The sequence below is a fragment of the Triturus cristatus genome, chromosome 10 (genome assembly GCF_964204655.1).
Source record: "Triturus cristatus chromosome 10, aTriCri1.1, whole genome shotgun sequence".
NCBI classification, from domain to species: Eukaryota; Metazoa; Chordata; class Amphibia; order Caudata; family Salamandridae; genus Triturus; species Triturus cristatus.
Window position 1 is genome coordinate 491092868 of NC_140593.1, and position 14144 is coordinate 491107011.

The window sequence follows — 14144 nt, forward strand, 5'->3', positions numbered from 1 at the left end:
AACATATTTTCTGCAGCTGTTGCTAGATAAGTATGACTCTCTATATGTAATGGTAAATAGAAGCACATATTGTAGAGTCGGTATTTGTTTCCAGTATTCTTTTCTAAGTGATATATTTTGGCTTTTACTTCTCATCATATATCTTCTCTCCATGTAGCCTAATCATATTAGCATCACCACCCTTGCTTAATTATATCAATATTTTATTAACTTAATTAAATTTGGCTGCGCATAATCCAAATTTCTACACAATATAATAATTATTCAACACCACTTAGGAAATTAATATCTTTATGAGAGGGCTATATAATGAGATAATTGACATTCATTTTTTTATGAATTTGTTTTCAGTGACTTGTTTATCATTCAATACATTTGGTCCGCAGGCATCCGTTGTGTCAAAGTAAAAAATAATCTCAGCTTCTGCACATGATTTTCAATTTTTTGGACACATTTAATAAAGGTGCCATAGTACATAAAAAAAACTATGTCGACACTTTGGTTTTTACAAGACTAAATCTGAAAATCTGTGGCTGAAGCAATCCCTGAAGGGGACCTTCTCAATTATTAGACTGTTGGGTGTATACTGTTTTTGTGTCTCTCAGCCTGCTTTAATTTCCTTAATTTCCCTTATATTGATATTAATATTTTACTCTGAAACCAAATGTATAGAATAGATCTAACAAGATCTTTATATTGCATTTTCCTGTATTGGCTAGCACTGCATCATCCGAAAATAGCCAAATTTGGAGCCTGATGGGCACTGTTGTTCAAACATCAGAGTCCTATCCGTCCTGTCCAGTTACTTGTTTGCAGGGCATTGATAATGTAGGGTAAACTGGAAGGTGTGAATAAACACTGCTTGCTCACAGTCTTCTTTATCTTTAAACTGTACATTCTTTCCCTTACCAACCCTGTAAAATAAGAGTTTTAACAGCATCAAGCAGTTATCAGTCTTTTTTGTTCCCCATATGTTTTAGGTGTATAACAGATTTTCTCTGTGGATGCTTCAGAAACAGTCTGCAGGTCAAAAAATACAGAAGCCTGTTCATCACAATTAGCATGTATTGATTTAGATGGCAGTTCAGTGACTGGTCTGTGGCCCAGGAATGCTCTAGCTCTCCACCAACTCCAGGGCACTCTCATTAAGAACTGCACTAAAAACGTTTGATTTGTGAAAAGTAACTTTGGCCATTAATGCAATATGCTGCTTCTTTTGTCCTTTTTAAAACCAGGAACAATGTAGTCAGTCAGTAAATATTCTTTATTTGGTTTTTCACAACCATAAAAGAAAATATTGCACATGTAAATAGAGGATATAAAAATTAATTATATGTATTTTAATCAAGCCAAAAAAGAAATATTCAGCGAAGAAGCCTCAAGTCAGGAATCTCAAATATTAAATGAGTACAGCTCTAATACATTAAGACTGAGTAAACGTGCAGCGAAAAATAAGTAAAATACTGTATATATCTACTACAAATCACAGTAAGATTAAAAAGAGAACAAAGTGCCAGTGTGCAGACCTTAATTGGTTTTATTGGAAGAACCTCAATTGATGATTAAATTTCATCTGAAATTCAGGTTAGGTCATTAAGCCTCGATAAAATCCATGGATATTAAAACAATGTACAATATATAAATTTCATTAAGACCACCTAAAATTTCCAGTGGAAAATAAACTTCACATTGAATCAATAAATCACATTAAAAACCCTTAAATTAGAGTCACAGTGCATCGTGCAACCTAAAAAAACAGACTTCATCACCTCTGCGCATTAAAAAAAAAAAAACATTGTAATTAAAAACATACAATATAAAAAATATTAATTTCCCTGCTAGATTCCGTTATTGAACTGCAGAGGAAATAGATTTATATACCATTTGGCATAGACAAACTGGCAAATCATTACACGGACAGAGTAGACACGTTGGACTCGTACTTAAAACGGAGACAAAGCACCAGCACTAACCCTTTTACAAAACAACAATCCAAGAATACTCTAACTCAGCCTCTCCGTTCCCTCCAACACATTTCACACGATGAATTTATGGACCTGGTCAAAGCAAGCAGGCCTGCCGGCAGCCCTTCTGACCCATGTCCACCACAAGCTTTCAAGACAGTTCTTCTAACAACCTCTTCTGTCACTCCAGTAAGAAGAATCATCAACGATTCCTTAACTACCAGAATATTTCCAGAAGAACTCAGACATGCATATGCCCTTTGCTGAAGAAAACAAACTTGGACCTGCTGAACCCTGACAACTTCAGACCCATTACAAATGGACCTTTCCTGGGCAAACTGATAGCAAGAGCAGCGTTCGCCCAGATGTCACAATTCATTGAAGACAATGCCATACTTTCAGACTTCCAAACCGGATTCCGTCCAGGCACAGAATCTGCCCTCCTTGCCATCTCGGGTGATCTGAAGAACACAGTTGACCCCAATGGGGTTTCTGCTCTACTCCTCTTGGAGCCAGCACTATATAAATGCAAAACTTTTCCCTCTTCTATTCCTTAGCTACCCTTCTCAATTCAAATAACTGACTAACATATCCACTGTAGTGTAGTCCTAATAGTACCCTGCCATGCAGGACCTACGCTATTTACGGATAACATATACTGTGAGTCTGGTGGCAGACTGTCTCCGTGCACCCGCCGCATATGTTAGTCTATGGTTTACATCAGCTAGCTCGCACTGCCACTAGAATCTCCTGCTATCAGAGAGATTAGTTTTTGGCAACTTCAGAACGCAATAACCTCAGACTCGTGGAAACAATATACTACGTTGTACCCAGTCACTCCTGCTTGCTTGTTTTTGCTCTCAGAGAGATACAAAGAAGAAACAATCAAGCGTTTTTGCAATAAGAATTTATTGTACCGTAGTTCTTCTCATGTAGAATACGTGCTCTGTTACAACTGTAACACAGTAGCAGAGATATAGAACCAGCAGTACAGTGAATAAAAAGGAATAGTATTATTCTACCATTTTGCAATAGTCACGAACATATACAGGAATATGAAATGCATTTATAAAAATAAAGTGTGTACTCCTAAGATGCATAACTAATGTACCTAAGTGTACCTAGCATGTGAGCAGGTGCTACAGAGCTTAAGCTTAAGAGCCTATGAGCCAAGAATCCCGCTAGGATTGAGTCGAACCCCCATATCTGAAAAGTGAGAGTGTGGGACTTCGTCCTGGACTTGAGCTGGACACCCTGCAAGGGATTGTCAGACTACTGTCGGCTGGAACGATGGCATGCCGGCGCTGCAGCGTCTCTGGTCAGTATGTCTGTCCTGAAGTCTCGGTTCCCTCCTGCCTTCTCATAGCAAGAGGTGCTGTATTTATACAGTCTTTGTAGTGTGTTACCCATTGTTCAGTATGAGGATGACGTTGGGGATTAAACCTTGTGCGTCGATGGGAGAGGTGAAGTATGCCTCCTGGAGAGCTTACTCATCAATTATGCATATGTGCTAAGGATGACGTCTCCGCAATATCGATTGGGAAAAACCCACCCTCGGCATGGAACTAGGTGAAAGGTTTAGTCCATAAAAGGCTACAGTCCTTATAAGGTGTGATGTCCCTATAAGGCATTCTGTCCTTATTTGGAATTATGTCCTTATAAGGCTCGTTCATATGAAATAGCGGGAGCTGATGTAGGAAAAGTGTATGATGTTCCCTGGACCTATATTAGGGTACCGATATGAAATATAACACAACCACTTAAATTGCTTACATATTTCACTATACTAATTCACCACGGATTCTTTCAGGAGTTCCGGAGTAGCGTGCTACTCGCCAAAACGTGCTTCAACATCCCATTGGCGGTAACAAGCGCTATATAAATGCAAACATATCCCTCCCCTATCCTTCTCAATCCAAATAACGGACTCATATGCACCACTCAAATTACTTTCATATTTCACTATACTAATTCACCACTAATCCTTTATGGGTTCAGGAGTAGCGTGCTACTCGCCAAAAAAAGCGTTTTCGGCGCCTGGTCAGGGGTAGTAAGCGCTATATAAATGCAATTACAATACAATGTGTATTCTGTTTTCAAGAGCTTGTGGTAATCCAGGGGCCGGCCTGCATTTCCTAATATTCCAGACCTTTAATAATGGAATGATACAATCTCTCAGCAGTTTAAAATATAACTGACAGAAAAAAAGGAACTACAACATATTCTGAGATGACTTGGAATCACATGGGCAGAAATCAAGATCAGAGTCATAGTATGCTTTACAGGGATAAGAGACCAACAAGTATGCAATGCTGAACCTAAATCTAATAAGGTAAAACCTTTTGGAGTGACAGAAAGAAAACAAAAGATAAGACTCTAGATGTTCAGTACAAACCAGAGTCAAATATTCCACTACTCTTTTCTTTCCAGACTCCATACGCTCCCTGTTCTCCTCTAACATGGATAAAAGATCCCACTTCAGATGAGATTTCTGGACTTTTGTGGTGAGTTGTGGGTTACAACAACAATCCACTCTCCCTACTAATTCCAAGCTGTTTTTTAACATAACTGAGCCACAGTATTTTCTGCAAACAATTGCGACTCTTATAGTCCAGTATTATTGCACAATTAAGTTCAGGCTCATCTTTTGTCCATAATGAGTCCCACAACACATTTCTATACGATTAATCAGAGGGTTCAAACCTAGTTCCATGTGGCACTATATAATCGGCAAACTGGTAGGAACTGCTAGTAGTTGTCTAAGAAAGGAGTTTTCTACTTCATGCAAGCGTGATGAATTGCAAAAACCCCAAACTCCTGCCCCATACAAAATATTAGAGCAAGAGTGTGCCTTATAAATATTAATTAATGGACCAATTGGTCTGGATCCCAATTTCCTCACAAACCTAAATAGTGCCTCCAAGTTTAGATCAAAGCACCTTTTACTGGTCTCAACAAGGTGATGCCAGGCCCCTCTCTGGTCGAAAGGAACACCTAGATAGGAGTAGGTTGAGGCATCGAGCTGCTTGTCATTATTAATAAAACAAGAATTTGAAAGGGTATTCACGACCATCCTAACATAAGACTTGACTGCATTGGTCTTTAATCCTAAATCACACATAAAATTGTTAAATCTATTTAAAAGTATTTGCAGACCCATAACGTTTCTGGACATCAGCACACAGTCGTCTGCATAGAGCAAGGCTGGAAGAAAACTATATTAAATGTCAGATTTTCCCTCTTTCGGCTACCCAGGATTCTAAACTATCCTGTATGACCCTGCCTATTAATTTATATGTACAATCAATCAACTAAATTGGGCGGTAGCACTTGGGATCTGACCTGTCTCCTTTTTTAGGTCTCGCATGATCCAGCGCATGCGCTGGTCTGGCGAGACTTTTAGTAAGGGCTTCAAAAAATGCTACCATGGCTGGCCTACAGCTTGCGTGCATGTGCCGCACGGCCAATGCTTGTTGTATATTGATATTTGATGTACCCAAGGCCTAGCGTTCAGATATATGTGCAGCCCGGACTTCATTCTGTGAAATCCAATAAAGTGCTGCCTCTTTCAATGGGACTTTGTTTTTGTGTTAGGGTCTGGGGTACATTTCTTGGACTATTACTTAAATCTACACGACAACAAACCTCAAAGATAAGGGGTCCGATGAGGAAACCGTTCAGTGGCACGGAGATTACCTGACCGTTTGCTACGTATTCTCATGCATTCTCTACACAGGATTTGCGCAAGCACATCTTAAAATTCAAAACTATCACTCTGGGTCATGCTGGGCTCAGGGCAGCCTGCTCACAGACCCCTGGGCGGCAGCTGTCCACAAGAGCGCCGCATTGCAGGAGCAGCACGCGGCGCATTATATATTAATTACGCCTGGAAACTCCAGCTGTCCATCTGTGGCTCTGACATAGCAATGAAACTGCCAGAATAAATAAACACGCCGGAATGTTTATGTTTAGCATACCACTCAGGACCGGGCGGCAGTGTTTATTTTCTACACAAAAGCCCTCTTTCCGTTTCAGTGTGATTCTTTCGCCCACTTTCCTTTCGGGATACTTTTGTCTTTTAATAGCATTTCTTTATAAAAAAAAAAAAAGACTTGCTAGAACATCATGTGGTTGCACTGTAAACCGTACGTTTACAGCTGCTTTGCTCATTTAGAACATTCCGTAAACTGCAACTAAATTCTTTATATGGATTTAAAGCTGCACTCTGTGTCCCGTAGAAAGGTCCTAGGCACAGAACAGCATTTCAAAAACATTCCCATGGTGCCAGACTCATTTATGTGCATAAGCGCGGAGGGAGAGCATTCAACCAAAATTATTTCAGTAATTGCAAGCAAGCTCAACAAATTTAACAGCGCGCTAACATGCCGAAATACAATCTGCTCGATTCAAATCAACATTAAACCACTGCCTCAAAAACATAACAATAGTAAAATGTCTTTCACTCTCACGTCGTCATCTTGCATACTCAATGTTTTTATTGTTTATGTAACTAAATAGTACATTGTTTTTTTGTATAGATTTTCTATAGCAAAGTTAATATAAGGACCCATCGCCCTCCCGTGAACTTCCAAGCCTTTTGTTTTGCTTAACTTTTACTAAGCGCTGGAGTAGCTCTGCCTTAGCCCACAGGTGCACACTGTTTAACAGGAGTGCTTCCTGGTGTCAGGCCAGCAATATCCCCAATCTATATAACAGGATTCCATTAGAATAAAACTGCAAGTTATACATTTATACTGTGCAAGTTGACACAAAGCATCTGCCAAGGGTGATGGAAAAGAAAATCACAATGTCTGTTATGAGACCTATTTGCTTGACACCAGGCCCCTTAGCGGCACATAATAAATGGATGACTTGCATGGAATGCCTGATCAAACTCTGTATTACCCTCTAAACCTATCTAGCCTTTTTGCAAAACTTGCATGTGGTACAATTTGAATAGAGAGATCAAATTGCAAAAAACGTCTGTGTCCCTGCTAGGGGCAAGCTAGCACAAGTGCTTAGAAACAGCTGTTTTCATTAGGTCGAGCCTAGCGCTGGAAGTCCAGAGGACGCGGCAGCACTTTCACTCCATCAGCTTTCACTTTCGCGGCAGCAAATGTTTTTTTTATCCTGTACCTCCGGTAATGCCTGGCTCCTGTTGCCACACAGGGGATGCAGCTACCCTTCCTCCTTCTATGCCGGGGACCTGTAGCCTCCAGCTCCCCCCTCTGAGCATCAAGTGCCATTTTTTTTTTTTTTACAGAATCACATGCTCATGCTGCTGCCTGGTTTGTCTACATGCACACAGGCAGAATCACTCGGTACAAAATGGCTCCTGTTCACTCGCCAGTACGGTCTTCCGCCGCCTCATCTTCCCCCTGCCAAATACATTAATTCCAAATACTGCTTATTTTCATATCAAACTGACTTCTCACATCTGGGATAGCAGGGGCACCTTCCACAGTGACTAGTGCTTCACAAAAAATAATTCTCGGCTAGCGCTCAGAAGCCTTGAAGCTTTGATTGAATGACACCGCACTTTGATGCCCCGCTCGTCTTTGATGCTATGCATTCCAGACACTGATTTAAAAAGACTCACTTGGAGCTCTAAACTGTGACTTGATCTTTATTTTGGTCATTTCGTCGGCCCGGAAGGACTAACATATCTGTGAAACCCTCTTCTTTTACAGTTTGGGCATCGTCTGTCGTTTAGCAGGATAATACCATATATTTGGTCACATTAGTACCAAAATACAAATATCTAGGAGGAGCAGAGAGCAAATCTCCGCGATGTTGGGCATTCTCCTATCATAAAGGAATCGTGGTGGTGGGGCCTGTGGCGTCTAACGCATCATTTAACCCGTGGGTACCTACCACAATAGTGTATGGGATGAGTTTGTTCCGTTCCAGTATTTTAATTTGATATAAAACTCCAATCACTGCCATCAGACTGTCTGCAAGCACTCCCCATTTGTTGGTGTTAAAGGATACCCTTGCTAGGATTGTGTTCAGCGGGGAAATGTCTCTCTGTGCCTCTCGGACACCTAACAAAAGACTTCCCGTGGTCAGCCAGCATCGGTCCATGCCCAGGCATGTCAGGGGACCGGGGTCCCTGCACTCGTTTGGTTTGTCCTGAAATAAGCAGGGGCATTGTGAATGCGCTTTGGGAGCTTGGGCCCATCACTGAGAAGTCAGTCTCCTCTTTAGTTTTAGTGAGTTCTGAAAATGTATGTGTGTGTTATGTACATCGCGCATTATGAGCCAATGCTAAAATCTGAGAAGGAAAATAAAGCCATTAATGAGTCACTGGCTACTAGCTCCCATGAGGGAGACTTCCTCCTTCACTGAAAAAAGCAGCCCTGCAATCAGGCCCACGAACCCACCCCGAGATGTTAAATATTTTCACACTAATGCACACGCACTTGTGCCACCTGTGTCCATCAGATTGACCCACTCTGTCTTTTGAGGCTGTGCACGATATGTTCTCCAGGGTAGTGCAATACTGTGCTGCATACATGTATGGACTCAGCTGAAAACCAGCTAGGGCTTAGAATGCTACCTTCTGTAGGGATATGACAGCCTGAATTAGCCTGAGAACCTTAATCTACTGACACTACAATTGCTATTTAACCACCCTTCGAGCATCTTTGCCCCTCACTGCACCACACTAGCACCAACAAGGCAATTAGCGTCTGTGGTTGTTGACAGTTCTTTTTCTTTCTGAAGACTGCTTAGATTTTAAGTTGACCCATGTCTGATGATGCGCTTCTTCCAATTCTTTCATTTATAACCAACCTAGTCTGAGTTTTCTTCTTATAAGATTGGCCCTCCTGGTCCCAGCATGCTATGCTATGTGTTGAAGTGTGCAGGCATGTGAGTGGGGATAATGTACGGCATGGCTAAAAATTTATAAGGTCCCAAAGGCGAGACCTATTGGCTATGCCAATGCTTGTTTTTAATATAGGAACTATTCTCACACTTGACCAAGATTTTAGCGGGCCCAAGTGTGCTTGATTGGTTAGCACTGGGAGTCCAAGATCGGGGTTAGCCAAAAAAAGATCAGTGGGGACACTATTTGGACTGGATGCTTTGTTCTTGGTGATTTGATTTAAAGCTTTTGTAACTTTCTCATAGGTCGGGGGTGCCATCGTTATGACAGTCGTAACTCTGATTTTCAGTGAACTCTTGAAGACAAAAGGGCTCCCCCTCACTCCTATATACCCCAGTAAAATGCTCAACCCATTTGTCAGGGGTTATTGTGACATCAATACACCTACGACTTCTTATCACTTACGTCCAGTGCTGTGACAGAGTCTGCTGCCAAGCTTAGGGTAATGGTTTCAGAAGAAATCCGCCTACATCAGGAACTAAAGCCTCCATCCCTATACCTGGCCCCAGTCCTTGCAATCTTGCATCAAGGCCCTGTCTATCCAGAGCTCAGCAGTTCCCGGCCTAGAGACGCAGCGCTATCAACAGAACCGGTATTTCTCTTCTCTCTCTCGTCCAAACCCCCTTCCCCTTGGGAACTTACGTGGACATAGTGTTTTTGTTAGATGCTACCGCGTTAGGACTCCTAGGGATTTGGGATCTAACGTCGCCCCATCGGAACCGCCTGGAGTTTCAGGCCAAAAGGACGAAAAGGACGGCGAACTCACCTGCAGGCAGCATCTCACGCGGGACACCAACGCTGTTTGTTCCCCTCGCCGCCACTCTCCACCGTTGGCCGCAGCTGGGGGGAACTACAGCTCCCGCCATCCTCTGCTCCATACCGGACTTCCTGCCGGTCACCAGCGCGCCCGGAGGCGCTACTTAAACAGAGGTTCCCTCGGTGGAGCGGGGGGCAATCTACTTGGCGAAAAGGACGGCGAACTCACCTGCAGGCAGCATCTCACGCGGGACACCAACGCTGTTTGTTCCCCTCGCCGCCACTCTCCACCGTTGGCCGCAGCTGGGGGTAAATACAGCTCCCGCCATCCTCTGCTCCATACCGGACTTCCTGCCGGTCACCAGCGCGCCCGGAGGCGCTACTTAAACAGAGGCTCCCTCCGCGTCGCGGGACGCGCGCGGGCGGCGCCGGGCTGAGCCCTGGCAGAGGGCGGGCCGCCTGTGGCCGTCCGGGGCAGGAGGAGGCAGGGCAGGGCCACGTCTGTCATTCGAGTCTTGAGGCCCGTGTGTCCCCTCCTTAATATCTGGTGTTACCCCTTACGAAGGTACTGTGCTGCGTCTGTGGGGCCTTTTGCCACGCTTGTAGTGTACTTTGCTCATATACCATCTAGCGGGATAGGTTCAGGGCCATAATGGGCAAAAGGAAAATGACGGATGCCAATGGCAGTGTGGCCAAAAGAAACACGGCCCGAAAATCCAGTAAGAAACCCATTCCACCTACTACCTTACAACGTATTGAATCCTTAGTTGATGACTGTACTACGATCCTGGATCCTGACCTAACTACTATGCCTTTGTCTCTGTCTCCGTTGCCTTCAAGTAATCCTCGCCCAGGCCTTGTTACCATCCCCCAAATGTTTAGTAAAAAAACTGCCCCAATTTCCTCAATCTCACCAACGCCAACAGCTCTGGACAGCACCCAAAGCCACTCCACTATTCCTGGAGCAACTACTGAAGTTTTAAGCCCTTGTGCCTTTGTGGATAACTTAGTACCTCTTGAACCTACTGTCATTGTTTGTAAAAATCGTTTTGAGGTCTTATCTGACCTGGGTAATGATTCTGTAGATTACTTCTAGTTTACCTATACCTGTTGTCTTAGACCTTCCCGGCGATGGTGTTCTTGCTCCTGGACCACCTCCGCATATGAATAGCCACCAACGGGAGGTAGTGGCAGACCCAGCGCCGGGTCTACTTATGGAAACCATAAATGTACTGAAACTTGAAATTAGTGATCTAAAAGTGCTAGTTAAGGAATTATTATCAATAGCGAAAAGACCCCCCATGCAGCCCTCGCAACTACCAATTGTTCCAACTAGTATTGCTCATTACCCTCACTTACCATTAACTCCTTCCCTCACTATTACTGATCCTAGTGTACCCACGCTCATTCAACCGTTAGTGCCACCTTTACAAGCTAGATCAAATCCTATACCACCTACCAGAGCTGGGACTAACTTACCTATTCTTAACAAAAGAACGTATTCAATGTTGCATGATAATGTTACAACTAATCAGTGTCATCTTCCTTCAAAATCTGCAGCCCCCGATTCGCTCTGCCAACCCCCTGTAGGGCAAAATCTTAGGGTCAGTTCTCAGCCCATTGTCCATATGGTGGGTGTCCCCAAGAGTGATAGGTATGAGAGCGAAGAATCCTTAAAGAATAAAGTTACACATTGGATTCGCTACACCAGAGGTTGTCGATCTCTTATTAGAGATGACCTCCTGAGGGCTCGCAGATTAAGATCCAATAAGTCTCCAACGGACACGATTGAATTGATCCTAGCTAATCATTATCTAGCTGAAGGCCTCATTGCACTAGAGTATAGATCTTCCTCCCCTGACTCGTCTTCCATTCAGTTCAGACATCCTTCTACACAGAGCCATGTCCCTGTGGGGTGGAGAAGTGGGTTGCCTTACCAAAGGCTCGAGGGAACATCCATTTTGGGACAAATTGACTGACTAACAACTGTGCCCTATACATCATCACTTCCTACCGAAGCAACTCAAGCTGCTTTTATCCCCAATTGTAGACTGACCCCTGAAACATCGTCCTTTACTACTTTCAATGGGGATAGGAGGGAAGGTGTACTAACAAGGGTTGTTCCAACATTGAACCCATTGGACCCTGCCACTTCCCCTTCCCCCAGCACCAAATACGACCCATAAAATTATTTCTTGGAACATTGCGGGTCTGAAAGCTAAACTGCCGCTCCCAGATTGGAATAATTTTATTGCCACTTTCGATCTCTGTATATTTCAAGAGACCTGGAGCGTCACACCCTTATTCAAATCTGGTTTTTCATGCCATTGCGTTCCTGCGGTCTCCACTGGCCGCGGACGCCCCTCGGGGGGCCTTATAATATGGATTAATGTTGCCCTCTCCTGCAGAGTTAGACACGTACGAAGTCCATCTCCGGACGTGCTGCACTTAACCCTGAGCGGGCTGAAAGGGGGGCCAACTATCGAGCTTTTTAACATCTACATCAGGGGTACTCAAGGAGGATCTAAGTCCCCTATTGTTACCATCCTAGAAGAGGAACTTTCCTCTTGCCCTCCGAATTCATTTACACTGGTTGCCGGAGACCTGAATTGTACCTTTGAACCTCTCGCCTCCGAAGACATCTTGGATGTTGCAGAGGAAGACACTAGGTGGGGTATACCCTCCCTTACTGTCCCCCCAGTAACGAGATGGTCACCAGTGGTAATTCAAATGAATGCTCTGGTTATGGAATATGGGCTGAGAGCTGCTAATGGTCGACTCCCTTCCGACCTTCATGCAGCATCCACCTTCAATAGAATCTCTAGCCCATCAAGAATCGACTACATCTTCATTGACCGAAGACTCTGGCACTATGCAGTGGATATGGTTATTGTCCCCACCATCGACAGTGACCACAACCCCCTGTGCCTGACTCTAAAGAGCCTATGGACCCCTGATCAATCAACTCCCGACCATCGTCCGACATTGCTCACAAGAGATGTCATCCCATCCAATTGTAAAAGATATCTCAAATGGCCTAAAATTGCAGTTGACAAACAAAAATTGTCCACTATTAAAGAAATACTGCTACTAAAAACGGCCGAATTTAGGCAAGCATGTGAAGACGTTAACGAGAAATCAAGGGCCGCGTCCATTCATGCAGATACCATTGAGTCAATTGGGTCTCTTTTCATATCCCTTTCCTCTAACAACTCCCACAAACCTAAAACACCCGGTTCTTGGTTCAATTCTGAGTGCAGATCCAGCAGAAAAATGCTTGCATCCGCTATTAAATCCAAGGATTGCATTTTAATAAAAAATGCTAGGTCTACTTACAGGAAGGCTGTAGTCAACGCAAAGCGTACATGGGAAGAATCTCATTGGCTGGCTTTAAAAAATGCTAGCCTAGCAAGGGATGGGACCACATTTTGGAACCTTTGTAGATACTCCCAAGGTCAAGAATCTGATACAATTCCTAACCATATCACCAACCATGAGTGGTTTACCCATTTTTCGACACTCTACTCGGATGACAGTACGCAAAGTACCAGTGTTTCTTCTACTATTGTTCCCATAGACCTAACCCCGCCTAACAATGATTCCTTTACTGAAACAGAAGTTATGTCTGCCATCAATAGATTGGTCCCAGCTAAAGCTGCAGACCCTGACGGCCTGCCTGGAGACTTGTTCCGCTCTGACCTCAAATCTTGGGCTGTGTATTTTACCATCTTACTTAACGCCTTTCTTTAGGGGCTACCCATCCCCGAGTCATGGAGGGGGGCGGAGGTTATACCAATATTTAAGAAGGGCTCCAGGGAGGACCCTGCTAACTACCGCCCAATAAGCCTTATTGACTTTAGCCAGAAGGTGGTTGGCAGGGTTCTGCTGCAGCGAATTCTATTGTGGGTCACTGACAATGACATTCTATCACACTATCAAGCTGGGTTCAGGCCATTCACGAGCACGATCGACCAGGTCTTTAGGCTCCTACTGTTATACTGGAAAACTGTTCAGATTGGTAGGGGCAATCTCCATCTAGCCTTTATCGACCTGAAGTCGGCCTTCGACCTGGTCCCTCGCGACCGTCTATGGTCTGTCCTCCATGACTTGGGTCTTCCGCCTTATATCCTCGACCTCCTGGTACACCTTCATGAGGGGAATTTTGCCAGGGTGAGATGGGGTAGTCAGGCACAGAGAACTGATAAGATCCCAGTCAGCAGAGGAGTCCGCCAGGGCTGTGTACTAGCGCCCACTCTTTTTTTCCCTTTTTGTGAACGGAGTGGTGAATTTTCTGCTAGAAGTCCCGGCGGACGCACCTGTTTTGGCGGGGGAAAAAGTCCCCACTCTTTTATTTGCTGACGATACCCTGCTGATATCTAAGACACCGGCAGGGTTACAGAAGCTTTTAGATAGATTTTATTTGTTTTGCTCAATGAGAGGTCTGGTCATTAATACATCAAAAACTAAGCTCCTCTCTTTTAAATCTCGTAAATCACCTAGTGTATCTATTTTGTCTGATGGAGTTCCCCTAGAAT

The 14144-nt window shown here is 43.8% G+C and overlaps 1 protein-coding gene across 6 annotated transcripts in view; it reads left to right on the forward strand.

The window, feature by feature from the left end:
- The window catches only part of LARP4B (La ribonucleoprotein 4B), an 843857-nt gene that overhangs the window by 276086 nt on the left and 553627 nt on the right, over positions 1–14144 (forward strand). The window lies entirely within an intron of this gene.